Source organism: Lithobates pipiens, unplaced genomic scaffold (genome assembly GCF_037356315.1).
Source record: "Lithobates pipiens isolate NorthernLeopardFrog02 unplaced genomic scaffold, aLitPip1_a1.2 Scaffold_28, whole genome shotgun sequence".
NCBI lineage: Eukaryota > Metazoa > Chordata > Amphibia > Anura > Ranidae > Lithobates > Lithobates pipiens.
In genome coordinates, this window is record NW_027507789.1 from 76,614,915 (window position 1) to 76,633,260 (window position 18,346).

Below are 18,346 nucleotides of genomic sequence, written 5' to 3' on the forward strand. Positions count from 1 at the left end.
CAAAAAAGATGTAAGGTGTGTACCAGAGCAGGAGTCAGAAGAGACACATCTTATTATTTTGCACAATGTCCTTCCCAACCAGGCCTCTGCATAGGCGACTGTTTTCGGCGTTACCATACTTCAATAAATTTTTAGTGAAGTATGGTAAACATAATCCTCAGTTCCTGCCTTCATACACCTTCACACCCCTTATGCCACTGCCTGCTCTGTAACTGACCCTGGCTTGTTATTTGACCACTCTTATGCCTGCCGATTCTATACATACCGCTGCCTGATCTGGAACTGACCCTGGACTGTTATTCGACCATGCTTCTGCCTAATGTTTCTGTACAGATCTCCTAGTGTATATTCAGAATCCACACATCTCCATACCATCCCTACTTAGTGAATTTCAACGCTTTGGTATCTATAGTAACTTTAAGCTCAACATCTCTAAGACGGAAGCCCTTAACATATCCCTTGCCCCCTCCACGCTGTCCCTTCTGCAATCCAACTTTTCATTTAAATGGCGGGCTAAGGGGATCTCGTACCTAGGGGTTGTTATACCCTCCAACCTAGCTGATTTGTTTTCTCTGAATTATATCCCTTTGCTTAACCGTATATGGAAGGACCTCGAGGAGTGGGGGGGATCTCCCTTGCCCTGGTTCGGACGGATTAATATCCTGAAGATGGACACTCTACCCAAGTTCCTATATTTATCTCAAACAATACCCATCCACGTCCCCAAATCATTTTTTATCTCCCTACGCTCGCTGGCAATCAGATTCTTGTGGAACAGGGGCCTCCCCAGGGTTAAATTTAAACTACTAACGATCCCGAAGACTTTGGGAGGCACAGGCCTCCCTGACTTTGAGACTTACCATAAGGCCGCTCATATGACTCGCATCATTGAGTGGTTCTCTCGCCCTTCCTGCACGGCCTCGGTGTCTGTTGAACAGGACCTTTCTCCTGTAGATCTCCGAGCCCTTCCATGGGGTTATAACCTGGACTACTCTCGTATGACCTCCTTGTCCCCTCTGACTTTGGCCTCCCTGACGATGTGGTACAGGACGGGACTAAACTCCACTCTCTCCTCGGACCCGGGCCCCTTGACGTCCCTCTTTGACCATCCTGCTTTGCCACATAGTGCAGGGGCAGCCTCCCTAGGACCTTTTAAGGGCACAGATTGGCCGCAGGCCGGTACCTTTGTGCACCCCTCTCAGGGGACCCCGGTCTCCGTGACAGACTCCGGAGATTGGCTCACGGCCCTACATGTGTCCGCATTTGCCAAACGACTACACTCCTCCTCTCAGATACATCGCAAGCTTACCAATTTCGAGGAACTGTGTTCGCTTCCAGAAACTCCCAAACACTTACTGTCCTCCTTATATAACCTGCTACAGACTTTAGCACATGATCAACTCCCACATTACACCAGGCTGTGGTCTGCGGATTTGGGTGAGGACATCTCTGTGCCGGAATGGCATACCTCTTTTCATTTCACACATAAGTCAACAATCTCCTGCTACTCCCAAGAAAAGAACTACAAGCTATTATCCAGGTGGTACAGGGACCCTGCTACTTTACACAGGATTTTCCCGTCTACCCCGGCCACCTGCTGGCGCTGTGAAGCTTCAGTCGGAACTTACATGCATGTCTGGTGGAACTGTGAGAGGATCCGCCCCTTCTGGACACAGGTTTTTGAATGTTATAATCTCTTGGCTGATACCCCGGTTCCTATCTCTCCAAAAATTGCATTACTCTCTATTCTGCCAGGGTCTATTAAATCGCAGAGACAAAGGTTGCTCCGTTTCTTTATGTCCTCCGCTAGGCAACTGATACCTGCCTATTGGAAGACGACGACCACCCCCCCATTGTCACGGTGGGTATCGATTATGAATGACACCATGAGAATGGAGGAAATGTTGGCACTGGACAATGACACTTACGCCAAATTTGTTTCTCAGTGGTCGATCTGGCTCCGCTTCTCTTCTTCTGACACTTTAATGAACCAAATCTTAAACGCATAAGGACGCTGTGGGCTCTCCCTTACCCTACCCCCCTACCCAAATTCCTTCCCCCTCCCCCCCTTCCTCCCCTTTTTCCTTCCTCTCCTCTTGCTATTTAGCTTTCCCCTATACTGCCTTGCTCTTCTTTACTTTGCTCCTTTCTCTTCTCTCTTCCTTTCTATCTTTTCTTTTTTATGTTCTTGTCTAAAAACTGCATCATGTAGTAACCCATGGGTGCTTCTCCCTACTGTGACCTTGAGGATCGGAGCACAGGCCGTCTTTTCTACTCTCCCAGCTTCCTGTCAGGGACCGGCTGTGGCCGATTGTCGTTAGCCGGTCTCCTGTAATTGTACCTCTGTTACTGTTCCTGTCTGCATATGCCTCATGATGGTTACTGTTTATTGTTTTTACTTGACATGTTTTAATAAAATATTTTCAACACTAATGTTTCTGTACATACCTCTGCCTGATCTGGAACTGACCTTGGACTGTTTGACCACGATATGTGCCTGCCTCTTGGACTGATCTTGTATTCTGCAACTAGACTAGTGGGATTCAACACGGGGTCTCACATATGTGAGGGGCTCCAGTATAGTTTTTCTGGAAGAAGAAAACAATTTTCTTTGTTTTCTTATTCCTAGATTAGGGTCTGGAGACTCGGAGGCTTCAAAGAGATTTGGGAGGGAGAAGCCTCTACCCCTATCCCCATTCTGTCCTGAACGAGGCTCTACTTCTGTCTGCTGCCTGTAGGACTTACTGCCATCATGCCGCACTGACCACACCACAAGGACCTGCCTACTACCAGGACCAATATTTTTGGCACTGCTGACATCTCTGCACTGACCCTGGACTGTAATATGGACAGTATCCCTGCCTGCTGCCTGAAAAACTGTGTTCGCTGTTGCTGACCAAGTCCCTGCCTGCTGCCTGGACCAGTGATATCCTCCTGTGGACAACTGCGCTTCTAAAACCACAGGTAATCTTTTCTTTACCCTTTGCTCAGCATAATGTATTTGGGGGTGTAATTCTTGGTATGTGCAGGCTATGTGTCCCTGGAACGCCGACGGTGTTCCTTGCATGTTGCACCTCTGTATGTGGCCAGGCTGTGTAAACATCTCACACATGTGGTATTGCCATACTCAGGAGGAGTAGTAAAATGTATTTTGGGGTGTTATTTTTGCTATGTAAATGCTATGCGTTGGAAATATCTTATAAACTGACAACTTTGTGTAAAAAAAAAAATGCGTTTTCATTTTTTTCCACATTTTCCAAAAACTTCTGGAAAAAAATTAACCATTGAAAAGACTCATTATGCCTCATAGATTATACGTTGGGGTGTTAGCTTTCCAAAATGGGGTCATTTTCTGGACGTTTCCATTGCCCTGGTGTTCCAGGGCCTTCAAAACTGTAATAGGTGGTTGAGAAATGAAATGTGTAATTTATGCTCCTAGAATGCCTGAAGGTGCTACTTCAAAATTAGGCCTCTGTATGTGGTCAGGCTGTGTAAAAGTCTCACACATGTGGTATTTTATACTCAGGAGGAGTAGGAGTATGTATTTTGGGGTGTTGTTTGTGGTATGCACATTCCGTGTGGGAGAAATAAGCTATTACAATGAAAGTTTTGTGAAAAAAAAAAATCTTAATTTTGCAAAGAATTGTGGGGAAAAAATGACAACTTAAAATAACTCACCATGCCTCTTACTAAATACATTGGAATGTCTACTTTCCAAAAAGGGGTCATTTGGGGGGCCTTTGTACTTTCCTGGCTTGTTAGGGTCTCAAGAATGGAGATAGGCCTTAGTACATCAGATGTGATCTTTTTTTGCAAATCTTTATGATTTGCACCATAGCTTGTAGACTATAAATTTCACACAGATCATATAATATGCAATAATTTGGGTTATTTTTACCAAAGATGTGTAGTAGTATAAATTGTGGCCAAAATTTATGAAGAAAAATTGCTAATTTGCTAAATTTTATCACAGAAACTAAGAAAAATTCATTATTTTTCAAAATTTTCGATCTTTTTTCATTTATAGTGCAGAAAATAAAAAACCGAGAGGTGATCAAATACCACCAAAAGAAAGCTCTATTGGTATGAAGAAAAGGACAAAAAAATCATTTGGTTACAGTGTTGCATGACTGAGTAATTGTCATTCAAAATGTGAGAGCACTGAAAGCTGAAAATTGGTCTGGGCATGAGGGGGGTTTAAGTGCCCAGTAAGCAAGTGGTTAAAAGGACTTTTGTGGACCTAATACCGTGTTTCCCCGAAAGTAAGACAGTGTCTTACTTTCTTTTTATCCCCAAAAGCCCCACTATGTCTTACTTTCGGGGTATGTCTTATATTGGAAAAAAATTGTCGAATTTTTTGTTTTAACCATAAAATTAACATTTATTAACAACCTGAACACTATTGTATTCACCACAAAACAGTTTTATAAAAGGAAGTGCCAAGAATGTCTTGTTACAACATTGCATAACATGTAAAACAATGAAAAATGGTAAGAACGAACAGTGGAATACTGGAAGATAAAACAGATTTATGTGTGATGCAGTACCACCTGCTGTATTTAATCCAGTGTGACACCTGCTGATACCCACTGGGTTACATACAGCAGATGATACCCCAGTATGCCAGTGTGTATGTTTTACTGATGTATGATTAATACTGTGTGCATTACCGTATTTTAAGCAGGAGGCGGCAGTGACAAGTGCAGGGGACGGCGCGGTGACGTATGGAGAGGGGGACGGCTCAGGCGTGGGTAGGAGGCGGCGCTCATTAAGATCAGAGGGAAATGGCAGACGCGGCGACGTATGGAGAGGGGGACGGTGCGGACGTGGGCAGGAGGCGGCGCGCAGCTAGATGAGAGGGAGGCGGCAATACCCCCGTGTTTCCCCGAAAGTAAGACATATGTCTTACTTTCGGGGTACGGCTTATATTAGCCGACCCCTCTGAAACTCCCGATATGTCTTACAATCGGGGGTGTCTTACTATCGGGGAAACAGGGTAGCTAGCGATTTGTGTCACTGCAGTCTCTCCCTGCTCCACACAGCAACCTCTCCCTATAATGACATAAGAAAGAATGTAAAATGGCCGCCAGATCAGGTCTATTTATAAGTTAGGGGGAATGTCCAATTGTCCATGTGCTTAAATGTCTCCATTGGCTGTCCTGTACCCCATGATGGATGTGTCATCATGGGTCAAAGTTCTTTCACACTGTAAACACATAAGTTCGCCGGGCGAACAGCGGCAATAGTCCGCGGAACGGGCAAATCGCGAACACGCAAAATTCGCTGTGAACCGACTGCCGGGCGAACAGTTCGGCCCTCCCTATTCTGTAATACAGGCATCTGCAGCAGTTAAATTGGGTGTTGTGTGCCTCCAGCACAATATACACCTGAAGCTACCCTTTATTACTGGTGTTCTGTAATACAGGCATCTGCAGCAGTTAAATTGGGTGTTGTGTGCCTCCAGCACAATATACACCTGAAGATACCCCTTATTGCTGATGTTCTGTAATACAGACATTTTCAGCAGTTGCAGCAGTTAAATTGGGTGTTGTGTGCCTCCAGCACAGTATACACCTGAAGATACCCCTTATTGCTGGTGTTCTGTAATACAGGCATCTGCAGCAGTTAAAGTGGGTGTTGTGTGCCTCCAGCATAGTATACACCTGAAGATACCCCTTATTACTGGTGTTCTGTAATACTGGCATCTGCAGCAGTTAAATTGGGTGTTGTGTGCTTCCAGCACAATATATACCTGAAGCTACCCTTTATTACTGGTGTTCTGTAATACAGGCATCTGCAGCAGTTAAAGTGGGTGTTGTGTGCCTCCAGCATAGTATACACCTGAAGATACCCCTTATTGCTGGTGTTCTGTAATACAGGCATCTGCAGCATTTACAGTGGGTGGTGTGTGCCTCCTGCACAGTATACACCTGAAGCTACCCCTTATAGCTGGTGTTGTTCTATTTCTGTAACACAAGCAGGCAGCTGCAGTAATTACAGTCGGTGTACTGTCATCTGCTCAGTGTGCACCTAAAGCTACCCAATTGCTGGTTTTCCCATCTCCCTGCAGGCCATTACTATGTCTGGAAGGCCAACAAGGAGAGGCAGACAGTCACAAGCCAATAAAAGAGGGCAAAGAGGCTCTGTGTCTAGAGGCAACAGCGCTGGTCGTGGACACGGTGCATCGTCATCAGCACGTGGCCATGGGACATGCTTGTCCTTCTTTTCGGCAGCTGGACGTGTTGAGCCGCATCATGCCAAAGACTTGGTAGAGTGGATGACCAAGCCCTCCTCATCCTCTCTCACCCAGGCTCAGGGTACTAGCAAAGCAGCTGCCAACTGAATCACACCGCAGAGCTCCACCTGTGCAGGGTGCTGCCTCTGTGCGTTATTCCAAAAGTTCTTTAGTGTGGGCCTTTTTTGAGACAAGTGCATCAGATCACACCGCTGCAGATGCAACATATGTCTCAAGCATATCTTGCGTGGCCAAAACATCAGCCGCTTGGGCACCACATGCCTGACCAGACATATGTTGACCTGCCATGCAGCTCATTGGCAAGCGTACCTTAAAGACCCACACCAAGGAACAAAGCGGACCTCTCCTTGCTCTTCATCAGCTGGGATCTCCAACCCCATTAGACCTTCAGTCCTCTCTGAAACCTGCACTGAGAGGAATGAAGGTGTAGAATTAGGTGTGTCACAGCCAAGTACTTGTGGGCACTCTGCTGCTGGACCATTGAAAGAAGTTCACTCCCAGCCATCCACATGCCCAGCGGTTGAATACTAGCTTGGCTAAATTGCTAGCACTTCAGCTGCTGCCTTTTCAGTTGGTAGACTCGGCCCCCTTTCATGAGTTTGGGCAATGTGCGGTTCCTCAGTGGCAGGTCCCCAAATGCCACTTTTTCTCACGGATGGCCATTCCGGCTCTCTACCGACATGTGGAAGGCAATGTCCATGCCTCGCTGGACAGGGTGGTCAGCAGTAAGGTGCATATTACCGCTGACTCATGGTCCAGCAGGCATGGACAGGGATGTTACCTATCTTTCACGGCCCATTGGGTCACTCTTCTGGCAGCTGGGAGGGATGCAGGACAAGGTGCAGTAGTGTTGGAGGTTGTTTCACCACCACGCCTCCAAAATGCTACTACACCTCTCTCCTCCACCCCCTCCTCTTCTTCTTCGTCCATGGCCTCTTCCAGTGCTTTGTCCTCAGAACCAGCGGTGCTCCGTAGTCGTTCAAGGGGCTACGCAAGTACACAGGCAAAAAGATGCCATGCCATGCTTGCGCTGGTTTGTTTGGGGGACAGAAGCCACACTGGGGCAGATGTTTTGTCAGCTCTGCAGGGGCAGGCCAAGAGGTGGTTGATGCCACGCCAGCTTAAGCCAGCAATGGTGGTTTGCGACAATGGCACCAACCTCCTCTCTGCCCTCCAACAGGGACAACTGACCCATGTGCCCTGTGTGGCTCATGTCCTTAACCTGGTGGTGCAGCGGTTCTTGGGCAGGTACCAAGAGTTACAGGATGTCCTGAGGCAGGCCAGGAAAGTCTGTGTGCATTTCCACCGATCATTTAATGGCAATGCTCGGCTGGCTGAGCTCCAAAAGGAGTTGAACCTGCCCAAGAACCGCCTTATATGTGACATGCCCACCAGGTGGAGCTCAACGTTGGCCATGCTGCAGCGGCTGCACACTCAGCAGAGGGCCATCAATGAGTACCTGTGCGACTATGGCACCAGGACAGGGTCAAGAGAGCTCGGTTTTTTTCACCACGCCAGTGGGCATGATCAGGGATGCATGCACTGTCCTGTCACCATTTGAGGAGGCCACAAGGATGGTGAGCAGTGACAGTGCATGCATCAGTGACACCGTACCTCTTGTCCACCTGTTGGAGCATACGCTACGTGGAATAATGGACAGGGCACTTGAGGCAGAACAGAGGCTGGAAGAGGAGGACTTCCTTGCCTCTCAAGGCCCCCTTTATCCAGACAGTGTTCCTGCTGTCCCACCCATCACACAGGAAGAGGATGGGGAGGAGGAGGAGGAGGCTTGTGACAGCATGGAGGTGGAGCCTGGCACTCAGCATCAGCACCAGCAGTCTTTTAGCGATGATTTACAGTCCCAAGAAACCCATGGACTTGTACGTGGCTGGGAGGAGGTGGCTGCGGATTATGTTATCCTTAGTGACCTAGAGGACTCCGGACCGAATGCCTCAGCTAACCTACGCTGCATGGCCTCCCTGATCCCGCAAAGCCCGCGGAAGGATCCTCGTATTCTTCGGATCAAGGATAGGGACCATTACTGGCTGGCCAATCTTCTTGATCCACGGTACAAGGATAAGGTTGCGGACCTTATCTTGCCATCGAAGAGGGAGCAGAGGATGAGACATCTCCAGGAGGCCTTGCAGAAAGGTGTCACGATCATCCTGGCGTCTCGGTCGCACACGGGAGAATTACCCACAGAAACCTGTTGTCGAGAACCCGTTGTTCCCCTTTTGATTCAAATCTTCTTTTTATTTTATTTGATATATATTCAAATTCACATATACAACTATAGATCAAATACATTCAATAGTTCCCCAAACATACATATTTCTTTTCCTTCCCCCACCCATATCCCTCCACCCCTCCAAACCTCTCCACCTCCAATTCTCCCCACCCAATTATATTAAGTACCCATTATAAGCAACAACTTATCAAAAATATAAATAAATACAAAATTAAACATTCTGGTTTTTCCTTTCTCCCTCCCTCCTCCCCTCCCCATTTTCACTCTCTCCTTCATTCATAGCTCTTACATCCCTTTCACTCTTACTCTCTACTCACGCCACTTTCCCCAGATTTTTACGAATTTCCTATAATTACCTCTTTTCCTATATATATATTCCTCCTTTTTTATTATGTCTTTAACAACTTCCATCCATTCCTTTACTGTGGGTGCTTCCCTCCTCTGCCATTTATACGCAATTAGTTTTCTCCCTTGAAACAGGCATCTAATTACAGCTATCTGGATATCCCCCAGGGCCTCCTCCTCTTCTATCAATCCCATTATACAGATTTTGGCTTCTACTTCTAAAGATAACCCAAGTACTTGATTTATTTTTCCTATTATTCCTTCCCAATATCTATATAATCTTGGGCATCGCCAAATCATGTGTATCAAATCCCCTCTTCGATCTCCACATCTTGGACATTCTGCATCTTGCCTATTCCCAAACCTAAACAACCTAAAGGGGGTATAATATACCTATGTATTAAATACATTTGAGATATAATATGTGATGGGGATAATGAAACTTTCGCGCCCAGCGCCAAAACCCTCTCCCACTGTTCAACCGATATTGGGCCCACATCTGCCTCCCATTTTACCCTTTTTTTTTTCCTCTATCACCCCTTCTTGTTCTGTTCTTTTTAAATACCCATAAATATCTGAGATAACTCTTTTCGATATATTACTATTTATAATTCTCCTAAATACTGGCATCTTGCTCCACTCCAAAATCCTTCCTCTGAATTGTGCCTCTAACGCATGTTTTATTTGTATATAATTGAAGAAGGTATGGGCAGGTAACCCATACTCATCCCTTAGTTCCTGGAATGTTTTCAACCTCCCATCCCTGTACAGTTGTGCCAAGAAGTGGACGCCCCTCCGATCCCATTCTACTAATCTCCCCATTTTTTTAATTTCCTCTAAATTTTTATTTTCCCATATTGGGGAAAATTCCATATATCCTTTATAGCCCAAAATTACTTTTACCTCCTCCCAGCATTTGACCATCAGTTGAACTGTAGGGCATCTGGACCTAAATGAATCGGCCTCCACTGCTTCCACAACCGTATCATGCGGGGTATCCCACCTCAAGGGGCAACCTCCCTTCTCCTCTATTACTACTAAATTACCTCCTTTCATATTTTTCAAAAAATAATATCTCATGTTGGGTAATGCCAACCCTCCCAATTCCCTTGGTCTCTGTAATACTTGTAAACTTATTCTTGCCACTCCATTCTTCCATATCACTTCTCTGAATAAACTTTCCATTTTTTTAAACCAATATTTTGAAATCCAAACTGGTGAATTCTGTATAACATACAATATTTGAGGCATCCACACCATCTTTATTAAGTTGCACCTACCAGCTACTGACAGGGGGAGGTTCTTCCATACTCTGATTTTCCGCTTTAATTTTGACATAAGTGGTACTAAATTTCCTGCTATGTACTGCCTCGGATCTGGCGTCATGTTAACTCCCAAATACTTCATTTGCTTAACTATTTTAATTTGGGATACCTGTACTGGCAATGGAGTATTCAGGGGATCCACTGGAAGGAGGACTGATTTTTCCCAGTTGATTACAAGTCCAGAAAAATATCCAAATTCTTTTATTAATGTCATTGCCGCCACCAATGAGGGCCCCGCATCCCCCAAAAACAGTAGCACGTCATCTGCATACATAGCGACCTTCTCCTCTTCATTCCCCCTTTTAAACCCCTTGATATCCTGCGCCTCTCTCAAGGCTACGGCCAGAGGCTCCACCGAGAGGGCGAAAAGCAGGGGCGACAAAGGGCACCCCTGTCTTGTCCCCCTCTCCAGGTGGAACCCCTCTGAGCATTCCCCATTTATCCTTACTTTCGCCCTTGGTCCTGTATACAGCACTCTTATCCAATGCATAAATCTCGGCCCAAATTGGAATTCCATTAACACCTTCCTCAAATAATGCCATTCCACACTGTCGAAGGCTTTCATCGCATCTAAGGACATAACTGCTCTGCTCCCTTCATTTTCTGACGGAATCTGAATATTTAAATAGGCACGTCTCACATTCATATTTGTGGACCGCCCTGGGATAAACCCAGTTTGGTCCTGGTGTACTAGTTTTGTGATTATATTTTTTACCCTTGTTGCAAGTACTTTTGCCAGAATCTTAACATCTGAACACAGTAACGATATAGGTCTATATGATGCAGTCTCCAATTGATTTTTCCCTTCTTTTGCTAAGACCACCACTGTGGCTTCTGTCATTGATGGCGGCAGCTTCCCCGCTTAAAAAGCCCCATTAAACACCTGTAGGAGAGCAGGTAAAAGTATATCCCCAAATTTTTTATAAATCTCTATCGGTAGTCCATCCGGACCTGGGGCCTTCTGATTTATCATTTCTGCTGTTACTTTTTGCAACTCCTCCAGAGTCAATGGAGCCTCCAAACCCTCCCTATCTTCCTCCGATAAACTGGGTAGTGTTATTTTCCCGAAAAATTCCTGCATTTCCCCTTCTACATTGGGATTTGAGATTTTATATAGTTCCTCGTAATATTTTCTAAACACTTCCACTATCTCAGATGTTGACTTTCTTATACCTCCCTCCCTGTCCAAGATCGCCGGTATTATTGGGGATGAACTATTTGATTTAGCAATTAATGATAAAACCCTCCCCACTTGCTCCCCTTCTCCAAAGAGGGTCTGCTTCTGGAACTGCCTTTTCTTCTCCTCTTTCTCCCATATAAGTCTTTTATAGTCTACCTGACTCTCCTCCCAATCTCTATAACTCTCTTCTGAAGGGGACCTTAAATACCTTTCTTCTAACCTCCTTATCTTCTCTTTTGCTTCTATTTCCTTAACTGTCCCATTTTTCTTAATCTGAGATATCTTTTTTATTAGTTCCTCCCTTAGAAAGGCTTTCAGGGCGTCCCACATTATTCCCAGAGATGTAGAACCTACATTTAAGCTCAAGAATTCTTTTAAATTCACTTTTACCCCCTCTATGTTATCCATTAATTCTAACCAGAATGGATTTATTTTCCATTCCCTTCTACTGCATCCTCTCCCTATTGTCATTGAGAGAGTTACAGGTGAATGGTCTGAGATTCCCCTTGGTTCGTACTCCACCTTCTCCACCATCCCCAGCGTTTCTTCATTACATAGCACCATATCGATCCTGGACAAGGTGGAGTACGTCCTGGAAAGGCAAGAATACTGTCTCCTTAAGGGGTTCTACCTTCTCCATATGTCCACAAAACCTGTTTCTTCACAGAATTGGAATAGCAACCCACTGGGTCCCTCCCTACTACCTGCCCTCTGTGGAAACCTATCTATTTTCCGGTCCATTATCATGTTAAAATCCCCCGCTATTATAACCGGGATTCCAGGCTTGTCAATTATAAATTTCAACAGTTCGTTTAATATTTCCACATTAAATGGTGGTGGGATATACACACTTGCAATCACACATACTTGGTTTTCTATACCGCAAAAAAGAAACACATATCTCCCTTTATCATCTATGCTGCTCTGCCTGCAGGATAAACCCGACCCAGGATCTATCAGGACACTTACCCCCCTTGAATAAGAGGTGTACGTAGAATGATATTGTATCCTATATTTCCTGTGTCTTAGCACACTAATTGTATCTCGGTCCAGGTGGGTCTCCTGCAAACAGAGCATCCCATAATTCCCCGTGTTTCCCATGGAAAATATTGCACGCCTCTTCAACTGTTCCTTCACCCCCCGCACGTTCCAAGAACAAATTTTTACACTTTTAGTGAGATTCCCTACTTTGCTTCTTACTCCCATACTTAAGCCCAAAGTCATAATGTCAGACTTCTGCTCTCCATTCTATGTGCACTCTCTGTGTTATTAACCCATGGTCTTCCCCCTATTATTTTCCAGTGCTCCCTATTTAAATCACACTCATATTTCATTTCTAGAATTTGCTATATTCCATGTACACATTATTTTTTTTTTTTTCAAATATTTTTATTGAGTTTATACAATCAGACATTCAATCATGAAACAAAAAAAATTAAGAAAAATTATATAAACATTGCAAAATGATCTTGATAAAAGAAAAAAAAATCCAATATATAGATTATATTTAATGTCTAAGAACCGTATGCTATCACCATAATGTGACCATAAGAGTCACCATAAAGGGGGAAAACATTGGGATAGGGGGATAGGAAGGAAAAAAAAAAAAAAAAAAAAGGGAAAGAAAATCCCCTAACTCTTAATGAAGAAATATATAATCTGTAATTTCAAGAAAGACTACCATCAAAGTCATCTAGCCTGTCACTCATTAGTTAAGTTACAAGCAAAAATTGTAAGCACAGGAGGAAAATATTTTTGCTACCTTTGGGTAAATATTAAATATTTTCTGAAGTGAATCAAGAATTTATAATATACACTTATATTGAGTTTGTAATAACGGAAGCCAGCTTCCTGAATGTCCCAGAATAATAAGGTCTAATGTCAATCTGAAGTGCATATAATGGTTACCTGATCAGATCTTTAAAAGTGTCAGTTGACGAGAAACATATCCAGCTTGACCATGTTTTAGTGTATTTGGAAGGAGTAGCTTTGGATTGGTGAATGAGATTTTCCATTTCTGCGATTTTTTGGATTCGAAGAAACCAATCTTTTATGGTAGGTGGGTCAGGAGAGCGCCATTTACATGGTATGCACATGTTTGCTGCTGAAATTAAATACATGGGGAGAGATCTCATATAATTGCTGGAATGCTTAGTGGAGTGATGTAGCATAAATTGAGCAGGTGTGTATTCCAGTTTGAATGTAGTAATACGATAGATACATTTATGTACATCATTCCAGAAAGGTTGTATTTTGTGACAAGACCACCAAATATGAAGGAGAGAACCAGGTTCTGTACCACATCTCCAGCATAATGGGGAAACTGTTGGGAATATACGATTTAATTTTACTGGTGTATTATACCATCTCAATATAATTTTATAAGCATTTTCCTGTGCCGATACATTCAGAGAGCCCTTGTGTGCGATTTTATGAATCGTTTCCCAATCTTTGCTTGTGATATTTTGGGATAAATCTCTACACCAATAGGCAGCTCTACCATCTATCGTGGACTCCAAATTGGAGAAAAGTAACGTATATGAAAAAGAGATTAGATGTTTTTGTGGTTCTTTTTTAAGACACATCTTTTCGAAAGGTGTAAGAACTCGGGCCCAATCGGGACGTTTAGATGCTATATCTAGGAATTGTTTAACTTGTAAATATGTCTCCTGAGGAAAAGACTGAGGATGTATAGAAGCTTGTAATTTGGAATAGGTGATAATTTTATCTCCTTCAAAGAAAAGCATGGATCTGACCGTTGACTGTGGCCAGATATCGTTTAAAAATGTAGAACACATTCCAGGTAAAAATGCTGGATTCATTTTTATTGGTGTCATAAGCCCCATATTTGATGAGAGACGGTATTTGGAACATGTTTGTTTGAAAGCGGTAAGTGACGGACCAATTAAAGGATGGAGTTTATATACTTTAGGAATATGCTTAACTGGTAACCATGGAGTTTGAGCAATTGGAATGGAATCTAAAGAATTTTCCAACTGGACCCATTCTTTATTGGGAGAGTGTAAATTCCAGTCAATGATTCTCGTCAACTGACATGCTTGTTGATATTTTTTAATATCAGGTAAACCTATACCACCTTTTAATTTCGGACAAGTGAGTTTCATAAAGTTTATTCGTGGGCGTATAGACCTCCAAATAAATTTTGTACATGCTGTGCGAAATGATGTGAAAAATGTGTTGGGGATTTGAATCTGAGCCGTTTGAAAGAGATATAGCAATCTAGGTAAAATATTCATTTTGACTATGGCCGCTCTACCAAACCAGGAGAATAAATTATTTGACCATTTTTTGAAGTCAGAAATTATGGAGTGAAGTATGGGTATATAATTTGCCATATATAAATCTGAGATTTTGGAGGTTAAGTTGATACCCAGATATGTAATAGAGTGTGTATTCCATTTAAACGGGAAATTTTTTTGGCAGTGTTTGCATTGTGTTGATGTAAGAGAAATATTCAGAGCAGTAGACTTTGCAAAGTTGATTTGGAGGTTGGATAGTTGTTGGAAATGTGTAAGTGATTTAAGGAGATTTGGTAGTGTTATACGAGGTGCAGAAAGGAATAAAAGGATGTCATCGGCGAAAGCTGCTAATTTGTATGAACGACCTTTTATATTTATTCCTTTAATGTCCGGGTTTTCCCTAATACATCTCAACATAGGTTCTAATGTAAGAATATAAATCAAGGGGGATAGAGGGCAACCTTGCCTCGTTCCATTTGAAATGGAAAAGGCGCTTGATAGGTGGCCATTTATCCTTACCGCTGCAGTGGGATTAGAATAAAGCATGTGTATAAAGTTAAGCATTCGCTGCGGGAGATCGATTGCTTGTAAAGCTTGCGTCATATAATCCCAGGCCACTCTATCGAACGCCTTCTCCGCATCCAATGATAAGAGGAATCCCCTCTCCTTAGAAGTGGATAAATAGTGTTGAATGTTAAGAGCCTTAAGGGTATTATCCCTGGCCTCCCTACCAGGTACAAAACCCACCTGATCTAGGTGTATTAGTTGGGGAATTAATGGGAGAAGTCTATTAGCTAGAATTTTTGCATACCATTTGAGGTCTACATTCAATAGAGATATGGGTCTGTAGCTAGAAGTGAGCAGAGTATCTTTCCCAGGTTTCGGGATAACCGTTATATGGGCAGATGTTAAGTCTCTGGGAGGAGTGATGGGTGTGTCATAAGTATTAAAAGTTTTGAGAAAGATAGGTGTGAGAAGGTCACTAAAGGCTCTATAATAACCAACATTCAATCCATCTGGACCTGGGCTTTTTCCAGGTTTCATCATGGATAGTGCATATTTTGCTTCCCATGTACACATTTTAACACATTTTATAAACGTTTAACAATTTATTGCCTTGTACTTCACTCGATTTCATTTTCTTGTGACCTTTTCGCCAACCACCATTTTTATTTCTATTCCACTCGTACACTCTGTGTTTAAGTGTTTTTTGTGCAAATAACAATCTTTTACCGTACCTTCCAATACCCTTCCTTAACCTTTCAACCTCCTTTCTCACACTATCATTCATCCATTCAAACTCACCATCCCTTTTCTTTTTCCCTTTCCCCTCCCCACCCACCCCATACCCCACTTGGGGCCCTTCTAAGGGGCTTCCAAAATGACCGTTATGGCCTCCCAAGGTGATATATCCTTCCTACCTACCCAACCTACCAACCCACTCCTATTACTCTTATTTCTAAGACATAAAAATATTCCCTTTTGCAGCCGAGGGAAGAGAGAGAGAGAGAGAGAGAGAGAAAAAAAAAAAAAAGGGAGCAAAGTAATAGCATTCCCCTTTTTAGTCCAAATCAACATCCGGTAATAGTGTCTATTTTTCTTTCTGTTTTCATATTATATTATTCCCCTCTGTTGAAGCTGGCACTCATTTTTCTCCATCCACAATTTAACTTCTTCTGGACTATTAAAGAATACGGTTTCCCCCAATGCTGATACTCTCAACTTTGCCGGATAGAGTAGTGCATAATTCACTTTAAGACTTTGCAATTTCCTTTTACACTCTATGAACTTGGCTCTCTGTCTCTGTAGCTCGGGGGAAAAATCCGGATACAATGAGATCTTTATCCCATTATATTCAAGATTACTCAGTTCTCTTGCTCTTTGAAGGATGGCAATTTTATCTCTGTAGGACAATAGTTGGATGATTATAGGTCTGGGCTGGGCTCTTCCTGCCACCGTCCTAAACGGAATTCTATACGCCCTTTCAATTGCAAAGACTCTTGATAACTTCTCGCTCCCCACTTTTTCCTTTATCCATGTTTCCATAAATTCAATAGGACTATTGCCTTCACTTTTCTCCGGGAGACCTAAGACTCTAATATTTTTTCTGCGTATGATATTCTCCATATTGTCCATTTTATCCATACACACATTTAACTGGCCCTTCACTGCTTGCATCTCTTGTTTTTTTTTTTAAACAAAAGTTTTTATTGAGGTATAACAAACAAAAATTTTTTACAGGCACCAAGAGTACAATAAGTACAATTGCGAGGTAAGGTACAACAGCTTATGAGTACATCTCTCAAAAGTCTTTTTATTTATTTTATAATTATTTATTCTTTTTTTATCCCCTTACTTCTTCCACCCCCCTCCCCCTCCCTATGCTAACTAACTTTATATACACATACATACATACCCATATATATAATAAAGAACAGGCAAGAAGCGTATACATATTATTCCATATATCCTACGTGTTACTGATAGCAGAAGGGCGTACAGTGAGTAAAGCACAGAAATTCCAAAACCGGAGTCTCGAGTAACATCGTATGTAAAAGAGGACAAGAGTAGGTATAGGGTGATAACCGGTGCCAGCCATATGGGTCCGCCTGACCTCTGGCTATACTCCCAGTGAGGGGCAAACTACTCATCTGGAAACATATATTCAAGGTACCTTACATGCAGGTGTCGGGGTCTCGTAACCAACGATCCCATATTTTGTCATACTTGGTCGGGCATTCTCTGTTAATATACATAACCTTTTTATATGGTAAATTATTATTGACCTCCACCTTCCACTCCACCAGCCCAGGGGGTATGGGACGCATACAATTTCGGGCAATAACTTTGCGCACTGAGAACAGCGTCTCATGCAAGAATGCCTTTGTGTATTTGTCTGTGGTTTCTGGAAGCACCCCAAGTAGGCATTGTTTTGGGTCCAATGTGACCGGAGAGCCCATGTGATCATGTAGAAAGGTGACAACTTGCGCCCAGAGGCCTTGTATTTTGGGACACGACCATATTAAATGAAAAAATGTACCCACCTCCTTCCCACACATCTGACAGAGGGTAGATTGAGAGTTTCTATATCTGGCAACCCGCAGGGGGGTGAGATATGCCTGGTGGATAATATAAATTTGAGTCAGTCTGTCATTAAGTTTGGGTGAGACAGTCTTACAGGATTCCAAAGCCTCCTCCCATTCCGCATCCTCCAGAGGGCCTATCACCCTTTCCCAGCGAGGTTTAAGTTTGTATGCCAATTTGGTGGAGACTGGGGTAGTAAGCATGTCATAGAAGGACGAGGTTAATTTACGGGGATCAGAGCTCTTGATTATGGCCATAAGTGCATTAGGGGCAGACTGTGGTGCGGATTCCAAAAACTGAGCCCGAGCCGCATGTCTCATCTGTAGAAACCGAAAGAGCATGGATCTGGGAAGTGAAAATTCTGCGCTAAGCGTGGCAAAAGTTTTAAAGGTTCCGTCGACAAACAATTGGTGCATATAGAGAATACCATATGTAAACCAAAGGTCCGTATCGGGAAGTCTTAGAAATTCCGACAAAGTTTTATGGTACCACAATGGAGTATAATCATTATAGAGTGGTATCCCTAGCTTGGCGGAAGCTAAGTCCCAAATGCGTCTGTAATGGTATAGCAAGGTCTGTCTGTTGTCCCCCTGACCCGCACCGCTAGAGCCCATCGCCAACGCGTAAATTGAGTCTCCAGTACGTCGA